This window comes from Sciurus vulgaris (assembly GCF_902686455.1).
Source record: "Sciurus vulgaris genome assembly, chromosome: X".
Lineage (NCBI taxonomy): Eukaryota > Metazoa > Chordata > Mammalia > Rodentia > Sciuridae > Sciurus > Sciurus vulgaris.
Window position 1 is genome coordinate 86,447,904 of NC_136471.1, and position 9,626 is coordinate 86,457,529.

Sequence of the window (9,626 nt, forward strand, 5' to 3'; positions counted from 1 at the left end):
AAAATCTTGGGAATCAACCTAACAAAAGAGGTGAAAGACCTCTACAATGAAAACTACAGAAGACTAAAGAAAGTAATTAATGAAAACTATAGAAGACAGAAAGATCTCCCATGTTCTTGGATACGCAGAATTAATATAGGCAAAATGGCCATTCTAGCCAAAGCACTATACAGATTCAATGCAATTCCAATTAAAATACTCATGACATTCATCATAGAAATAGAGAAAGCAATCATGAACTTCATCTGGAAGAATAAGAGACCTCAAATTCCCAAACAATTCCTGAGCAGGAAAAGTGAAACAGGAGGTATCATGATATGAGACCTTAAACTATACTACAGAGCAAGAATACAAAGATGACATGTTATTGGCAACAAAATGGACAGACAGACCAATGGTACAGAATAGAAGACACAGAGACAAACCCACATAAATACAGTTAACTCCTTTTAGACAAAGGAGCCAAAAACATACAATGGAGAAAAGATAGCCTGTTCAACAAATGGTGCTGGGATAAATGGAAATCTATATATAGTAAAATGAAATTAAACCTCTGTCTCTCACCTTGCACAAAACTCAACTCAAAATGGATCAATGACTGAAGAATTAGACCAGAGACCATGCACCAAACAGAAGAAAAAGTAGGCCCAAATCTTCATCACGTTGGCATAGGCCCAGAGTTCCATAACAAGACTCCCAAAGCACAAGAAATCAAAGCAAGAATCAATGAAATGGAATGGACTCATACTAAAAAGCTTTTTCTCAGCAAGGGATATAATCAATAATGTGAAAAGAGAGCCTACAGAGTGGGAGAAAATCTTTTCCCCACACACACATAAGATAGAGCAATAATCTCCAAATTTATAAAGAACTTAAAAAACTTTACACCAAAAATAAAAAAGAACTCAATCAACAAATGGGCCAAGGAACTGGACAGACACTTTACAGAAGATATACAGGCAATAAATAAATATATGAAAAAGTGTTCAACATCTCTAGTAATTAGAGAAATCCAAATTAAAACAACTCTAATAGTTCATCTTACTCCAATTAGCATGGCTATTATCAAGAATACAAACAATAATAGATGTTGGTGTGGATGTAGGGAAAAAGTCACACTTTTACATTGCTGGTGGAGTTGCAAATTGGTGCAGCCACTCTGGAAAGCCGTGTGGAGATTTCTCAGAAAACTTGGAATGGACCCACCTTTTGACCCAGTTATCCCACTCCTCAGTTTGTACCCAAAGGACTTAAAATCAGCATACTACAGCGATGCAGCCACATCAATGTTTATAGCAGCTCAATTCACAATAGCTAGATTGTGGAACCAACCTCGATGCCCTTCAACTGATGAATGGATAAAGAAACTGTGGTATATATACACAATGGAATATTATTCAGCCATAAAGAAGAATAATATTATAGTATATATAGATAAATGGATGGAAATGGAGAATATTGGGCTAAGTGAAATAATAAATACAGTTAACTCCTTCTAGACAAAGGAGCCAAAAACATACAATGGAGGAAAGATAGCCTGTTCAACAAATGGTGCTGGGATAAATGGAAATCTATATATAGTAAAATGAAATTAAACCTCTGTCTCTCACTGTGCACAAAACTCAACTCAAAATGGATCAACGACTTAAGAATTAGACCAGAGACCAAGACTGAATGTTTTCCGTGATAAGTGAATGATGATACATAATGGGAGTGGGAGGGTGGTGGGTGAGAAAAGAATGGAGGAACTTTAGATTACAAAAAGGGAAATGAGGAGGAAGAGGGGGTGGTGGATTCAGACAGACATCATTACCCTATGTATATGTATGATTACACGAGTGGTATGAATCTATATTGTGCACAACCATAGAAACAAAAAGTTGCAGCCCACTTGTATACAATGAATCAAAATGCAATCTGTAAAAATAAAAAAAAAACAATTAAAGCAAACACAGAACATAATAAAAATAAAAATAAAAGGTCTGGGGATGTGGCTCAGTGGTTAAGATCCTTTGAATCCCCAGTATTCTACCCCAAAAATAAAGTAAAAAAAAAAAAAAAAGAGTAATCATTCCATATGGAATTTTACGGGACCCTGAATAGTTAAAACAATTTTGGAAAAGAAAATCACATTTGGAATAATACTTACCACAGACCTACAATGATCAAAGCACTATGTTTACACCAATGTATTGGAATAGAATAGAGATCTCAAAAATAGACTCTTATGTTTATGGTAAAATTATTCAAAACTGTGCTAAGACCTTTCAACTTGGAAAATACAGTCCTTTCAACCAATAGTTCTAAGTACACTACATATCCATATATAGAAAAATTAAGAGAAGTCTTATACCATAACAAAGATAAACACAAAATGGATCAAGATTCAAATGTAGGGAGTTAAAAATATTATGCCTCTAGAAGAAAACATGAGGAATGATTAGTTTCATGACTTTGAATTTGACAGTAAATTCCTTGGATATGATATCAAAAGCACAGAAAACAAACAGAATAAATGAACTGGACTATAGTCCAATTAAATATATCTGTGCATCAAAGAACATTTATATTCTTTATTCAGTGTAATCATCATACAACATATAATTCATATTTGAAGTGTATAATTTGATCAGTTTTACAGGTTTGATATACCTATAAAATTGTCAATTCAATAAAGATGGTGAAAATATTTTTCAAGACACCCAAAATTGGCAGAGAATATTTACAAACCATGTAAATGATAAAGAATTAATATCCCTAATTTACATAAAACTACAGAAACTGCATGTTGATCGTGTGGCCTGCTACTTTGTTAGATATTTTTTATGAGTTCTACAAGTCTCCTGGAGGTGTTTTGGGGTCTTCTAAATATAGTATCAAACAGATAAATTTGACTCCTTATTTTCCCATTTGTATTCCTTTTATTTCCTTCTCTTGCGTGATTAGATAGAGTTTCAAGGACTGCATTGAACAGGATTGGTGAGAATTGGCATCCTTATATTGTTCCTGTTTTTTTTTTTTTGAAATTCCATTTTGCTCTGTTCAGTATGAGGATGGCCTTTGGTTTGTCATAATACCCTTTACGATGTTAAGGTACGTTCCTTCTATCTGTATTTTCTCTTGAGTTCTAAACATGAATATTTGCTGAACTTTGTCAAATGCTTTTTCTTCATCAATTGATATAACCATGTGGTTCTTATCCTTAACTCTATTTATATGGTGAATTACATTTATTGATTTGCTATATTAAACCAACTTTGCATTCCTGGAATGAAACCTACTTGATCATGGTGCACTATCTTCTTAATGGTTTTGAATGCAGTTTGCCAGTATTTTATTAATTAATTTTGAACCTACATTCATCAGGAATATCAAGCTGTAGTTTCCTTTCACTGATTTGTCTTTGTTTGGTTTGGTATAAAGGTGATACTGGCTATATACAATGAAATTGACAGTGTTCCCTCTTTTCCTATTTTATGGAATTTTTGAAGAGTAATGGCATTAGTTCTATAAAGGTCTAGTAGAACTTGTCTGAGACTCCATCTGGTCCTTGGCTTTTTTTCATTGGAAATATGTTAATAGTTGCTGCAATTCCATTTCTTGTCTTTGATCTGATTAAGTTTTCTATGTAAGTATTTTTGTGATTTTTCTAGCTAATTGCAGTGGAAATTTTCCAAATAGTTTCTAATGATCTTCTGGATTTCAGGAGTTTCTGTGGAGATATTTCCTTTTTCATCTCTAATTTTGTTGATTTGTTCCTTCTCTGTCGTTCTGGTTTGTTTGGCTAAAAGTTTATCAATCTTGTTTATCTTTTCAAAGAACCAACTCTTTGTTTCACTGATCCTTTGTATTTTTTTATTCTCAATTAATTTTGGTTCTGATCTTAATTATTTCCTATTTCCTACTGATTTGAGTGTTAGATTATTCTGCTTTTCTGTGGCATGTAAGGGTAACATTCAATTATTTATTTGGTATGTTTTTGGTTTTTAATGTGTGGAATCAGTGCTACAAGCTTTCCTCTAAGAACTGCCTTCATATTGTCCCAGAGATTTTGATATAATTTTTATCTAATTCTCATTTATTTCTAAATTTTCCCTGATTTCTTTTGTTATCCATTCATCATTCAAATCTGTATTATTTCATTTCCAGGTGGTAGAATGATTTTTGTTTTTAACTTTTCATTGATTTCTAATTCCATTCCATTATGATCTGACAGGCTACAAGAAATTTTCTCTATATTTTGATTTGAAAATATTTGTTTTGTGCTATAATATATGATATATTTTAGAGAAATTTGCAGGTGCCACTGAGAAGTGAATTTGATGGATTCGGTTTTCCAATGGATGAAATATTATACACCATTTCTTTACTGTACTTCAATAATGTATCTGCTGAAAAAGGAATTAAGAAAACTCTCCTATTCACAATAACCTCAAAAATATCTGAGACTAAATCTAACCATTGAGGTGAAAGACCTCTACAATGAAAACCATAAAACATGTAAGAAAGAAATTGAACATCTTAGAAGACGAAATGGTATTCCATGTTCTTTGATAAGTATAATTAACATTATCAAAATGGCCATTGTACCAAAAGCATTATACAGATTCAATGTAATTTTCACCAAAATACCAATGATATTCATCACAGAACTAGAAAGATCAGTACTGAAATTCATTTCTAAGACTAAGAGACCTAGAATAGCCAAAACAATACTGAGTATACCAGACCTCAAATTATACATCATGTTACTGCCACCAAATCATACATGAAAAGAAATGTAGTAGAAGACACAAAGTCAAACCCATATAGATACATTCATATGGTACTAGACAAAGATGCCAAAAACATATGTTGGAGAAAAGATAGCCTTTATAACCAATGGTGCTGGGAAAACTGGATATCCATATGTAGAAGAATGAAACTGGAACCTTATCTGTCCCCCTACACAAAACTCAACTCAAAGTGGATCAAAGACCTAGGAAATTGAACAGGAAATATACAACTACTAGAAGAAAATGTGGGCTCAAACCTTCAATGTATTGATACAGTCTCTGACTTCTTTAAAAAGATTCCTAAAGTGCAATAAATTAAACCAACAATCAATAAATTGAACATCAAATTAAAAAGCTTCTACACAGCAAAGGAATTTAAGAACATGCAGAGAGAACCTACTGAATGGTACTTCTTTCCCACCTAATCCTCAGATGGGGCATTAATATCCAGAATATATTAAATTTTTTTTAAAATTAGCATTCCCCCAAATAACCCAATTAATAAATAGGCAAAAACCTAAAGAAGACAATTTTCAGAAGACGAGGAGCTATCAAAAATGCTCAACATCTCTAGAAATCTCTAGAAATCAGTGAGATTTAATCTCACTGCAGTCAGAATGACAATTTATCAAGAATTCATAAAATTTTTAAAAAGCGTATAAATTCTAGTAAATTCTGGTGAGAGTGTGGAAAAACAATACACTGATAAATTGTTGGTGGTATTGAAAATTAATACAACCACTTGTTATAGCAGTGTGGAGATTCCTAAAAACACTAGGAATGGAATTGCCATCTGACCAAGCTTTCCCAGTCAGCTTCTTGGTGTATATCTGAAAGGTCTAAAATCAACATATTATAGGGATATAGTCACATCAATGTTTATAGTAGCACAATTCACAATAGCCAAGTTATTTTTTTTTATTGTAAACAAATGGGATACATGTTGTTTCTCTGTTTGTACATGGCGTAAAGGCATACCATTTGTGTAATCATAAATTTACATAGAGTAATATTGTTTGATTCATTCTGTTATTTTTTCCCTTCCCCCCAGCCCTCCCACCCCTCTTTACCCTCTATACAGTACTTCCTTCCTCCATACTTGCCACCCTCCCTAACCCTAACTCTAACCCTAACACTAACACTTCCCTCCCCCCCATTATGTGTCATCCTCCACTTATTAGCGATATCATTCGTCCTTTGGCTTTTTGAGATTGGCTTATCTCACATAGCATGATATTCTCCAATTTCATCCATTTGCCTGCAAATGCCATAATTTTATCATTCTTTATGGCTGAGTAATATTCCACTGTATATATATACCACAGTTTCTTTATCCACTCATCAATTGAAGGGCATCTAGGTTGGTTCCACAGTCTGGCTATTGTGAATTGAGCAGCTATGAACATTGATGTGGCTGTGTCTCTGTAGTATGCTGATTTTAAGTCCTTTGGGTACAGGCCAAGGAGTAGGATAGCTGGGTCAAATGGCGGGTCCATTCCAAGTTTTCTAAGGAATCTCCACACTGCTTTTCAGAGTGGCTGCACTAATTTGAAGCCCCACCAGCAATGTATGAGTGTACCTTTCTCCCCACATCCTCGCCAACACCTGTTGTTGCTCGTATTCTTGATAATCGCCATTCTAATTGGGGTGAGATGGAATCTTAGGGTGGTTTTGATTTGCATTTCTCTTATTACTAGAGATGTTGAACATTTTTCCATATGTTTGTTGATTGCTTGAAGATCTTCTGTGAAGTGTCTGTTCATTTCCTTAGCCCATTTATCGACTGGATTATTTGAATTCTTGGAGTAAAGTTTTTTGAGTTCTTTATTGATTCTGGAGATTAGTGCTCTATCTGAAGTATGATTGGCTAAGATATTCTCCCATTCTGTAGGCTCTTTCTTCGCATTGCTGATAGTTTCCATTGCTGAGAGAAAGCTTTTTAGTTTGAATCTATCCCAGTGGTTGATTCTAGCTTTTATTTCTTGTGCTATGGGAGTCCTGTTAAGGAAGTCTGGTCCTAGACCAAGAAGGTGAAGATTTGGACCTACGTTTTCTTCTATAATCTGCAGGGTCTCTGGTCTGATTCCAAGGTCCTTAATCCATTTTGAGTTTAGTTTCGTGCATGGTGAGAGATATGGGTTTAGTTTCATTCGGTTGCATATGGATTTCCAATTCTCCCAGCACCATTTGTTGAAGAGGCTATCTTTTCTCCATTGCATATTTTTGGCCCCTTTGTCTAGTATGAGAAAATTGTATTTATTTGGGTTTGTGTCCGTGTCCTCTATTCTATACCATTGATCTACCTTTCTATTTTGGTACCAATACCATGCCGTTTTTGTTACTATTGCTTTGTAGTAGAGTTGAAGATCTGGTATTGCAATACCGCCGTTTCACTCTTCCTGCTAAGGATTGCTTTAGCTATTCTGGGTTTCTTATTCTTCTAGAAGAATTTCATAATTGCTTGCTCTATTTCTGTAAGGTACATCATTGGGATTTTAATTGGAATTGCATTGAATTTGTATAGCACTTTAGGTAGTATGGCCATTTTGACAATATTAATTCTTCCTATCCAAGAACATGGAAGATCTTTCCATCTTCTAAGGTGTTCTTTAATTTCTTTCTTTAGTGTTGTATAGTTCTCATTGTAGAGGTCTTTCACCTCTTTTGTGAGATTGATTCCCAAGTATTTTATTTTTTTCGAGGCTATTGTGAATGGGGTAGTTTTCCTAATTTCTCTTTCTGAAGATTCATCACTTATGTATAAAAATGCGTTGGATTTATGGGCATTGATCTTGTAACCTGCTACTTTACTGAATTCACTTATGAGTTCTAAGAGTTTTCTGGTGGAATTTCCAGGTTCCTCTAAATATATAATCATATCATCAGCAAACAGGGATAGATTGAGTTCTTCTTTCCCAATTCGTATCCCTTTAATTTCTTTGGTTTGTCTAATTGCTCTGGCCAGAGTCTCAAGAATGATGTTGAATAGAAGTGGTGAAAGAGGGCATCCCTGCCTTGTTCCAGTTTTTAGGGGGAGTGCTTTCAGTTTTTCACCATTTAGAATGATATTAGCCATGGGCTTAGCATAAATGGCCTTTACAATGTTAAGGAATGTTCCCACTATCCCTCTTTTTTCTAGTGTTTTGAGCATGAAGGGGTGCTGTATTTTATCAAATGCTTTTTCTGCATCTATTGAAATAATCATGTGATTCTTGACTTTAAGTCTATTAATGTGGTGAATTACGTTTATTGATTTCCTGATGTTGAACCAACCTTGCATCCCTGGGATGAAACCAACTTGATCATGGTGCACTATCTTTTTAATATGTTTTTGTATGCGATTTGCTAAAATTTTGTTGAGAATTTTTGCATCGATGTTCATTAAGGATATTGGTCTGAAATTTTCTTTCCTTGATGAGTCTCTGTCTGGTTTAGGTATCAGGGTGATATTGGCTTCATAGAATCAGTTTGGGAGGGTTCCCTCCTCTTCTATTTTATGGAATACTTTGAGAAGTATTGGAATGAGCTCTTCTTTAAAGGTTTTGTAGAACTCGGCTGAGAACCCATCTGGTCCCGGACTTTTCTTTGTTGGTAGGCTTTTGATGACTTCTTCTATTTCAGTACTTGAAATTGGTCTATTTAAATTGTTTATGTCCTCCTCCTTCAGTTTAGGCAATTCATATGTCTCTAGAAACCTGTTGATGCCTTCAAAATTTTCTATTTTGTTGGAGTATAGATTTTCAAAATAGCTTCTAATTATGTTTTGTATTTCAATCCTGTCTGTTGTGATATTTCCTTTTTCATTCTGAATTTTAGTGATTTGGGTTTTCTCTCATCTTCTCTTTGTTAGTGTGGCTAAAGGTTTATCAATTTTGTTTATTTTTTCGAAGAACCAACTATTTATTTTGTCAGTTTTTTGTATTGTTTCTTTTGTTTCAATTTCATTGATTTCAGCTCTGAGTTTAACTATTTCCTGTCTTCTACTACTTTTGGTGCTGTTCTGTTCTTCTTTTTCTAGGGCTTTGAGCTGTAGTGTTAGGTTGTTTATTTGTTGAGTTTTACTTCTTTTATTAAATACGCTCCATGAAATAAATTTCCCTCTAAGTACTGCTTTCTTCGTGTCCCAGAGATTTTGATATGATGTTTCTTTGTTCTCATTTACCTCTAAGAATTTTTTACTTTCCTTCCTAATATCTTCTGTTATCCATTCATCATATAATAGCATATTGTTTAATCTCCAGATGTTGGAATAGTTTCTGTGTTTTACTCTTTCATTTATTTCTAACTTCAATCCATTATGATCTGATAGAATACATGCTAGTGTCTCTATCTTCTTGTATTTGCCAACATTAGCTTTGTGGCATAATATATGGTCTATTTTAGAGAAGGATCCATGTGCTGCTGAGAAGAAAGTGTATTCACTCTTGGTTGGATGGTATATTCTATAAATGTCCGTTAAGTCTAAATTATTGATTGTGTTATTGAGATCTATGGTTTCTTTGTTCAATTTTTGTCTGGAAGATCTGTCCAGTGGTGAGAGAGGTGTGTTACTATCACCTAGTATTTTTGTGTTATGGTCTATTTGGTTTCTGAAATTGAGAAGGATTTGTTTGACATACATGGATGAGCCACTGTTTGGGGCATAGATGTTTATGATTGTTATATCTTTCTGATTTATGCTTTCCTTAAGCAGTTTGAAATGACCTTTGGCTTGAAGTCCACATTATCTCAAATGAGGATGGATACTCCAGCTTTTTTGCTGAGTCCATGTGCATGGTATGTTTTTCCCCATCCTTTCACCTTTAGTCTATGGGTATCTTTTTCTATGAGGTGAGTCTCTTGCAGGCAACA

At 34.1% G+C, this 9,626-nt stretch overlaps 1 long non-coding RNA gene across 1 annotated transcript in view; it reads right to left on the minus strand.

Annotated features, from left to right (window-relative positions):
- The window catches only part of LOC306651493, a 543,249-nt gene that overhangs the window by 476,460 nt on the left and 57,163 nt on the right, over positions 1-9,626 (minus strand). The window lies entirely within an intron of this gene.